Genomic DNA, 327 nt, shown 5'->3' on the forward strand with positions numbered 1-327 from the left:
CGTTGTTTGGTGAAAACCTTTTGTTCTTTTGGAAAAGACCAGAAGGAAGCCCAGAGCGTTGCTCCTCCGGTGTGGGGCAAGGCACGCGCGTGTTTTTGTCTGACTGTACAAAAAATGGTTTCTGGTGTAATTACTCTTGGTTCTTGACTTGCAGCCAGCCCACGGCTTCCCCTCAGCATCGCCCAGGGGAAGCTGGGGATGAAGAAGGCTTCTCAGCCAGGAGGGCCCAGCCTTGGGGCAACCCTCCGGAGGCTGTGGGGTGGGGGAAGCGGAGACAAGAGGTTAAAGGATTAGCCCGGGGCGCCCACCTCAGCCTCACGCCAAAGG

This window comes from Fulmarus glacialis, unplaced genomic scaffold, assembly GCF_000690835.1.
Source record: "Fulmarus glacialis isolate BGI_N327 unplaced genomic scaffold, ASM69083v1 scaffold19336, whole genome shotgun sequence".
Classification (NCBI taxonomy): Eukaryota; Metazoa; Chordata; class Aves; order Procellariiformes; family Procellariidae; genus Fulmarus; species Fulmarus glacialis.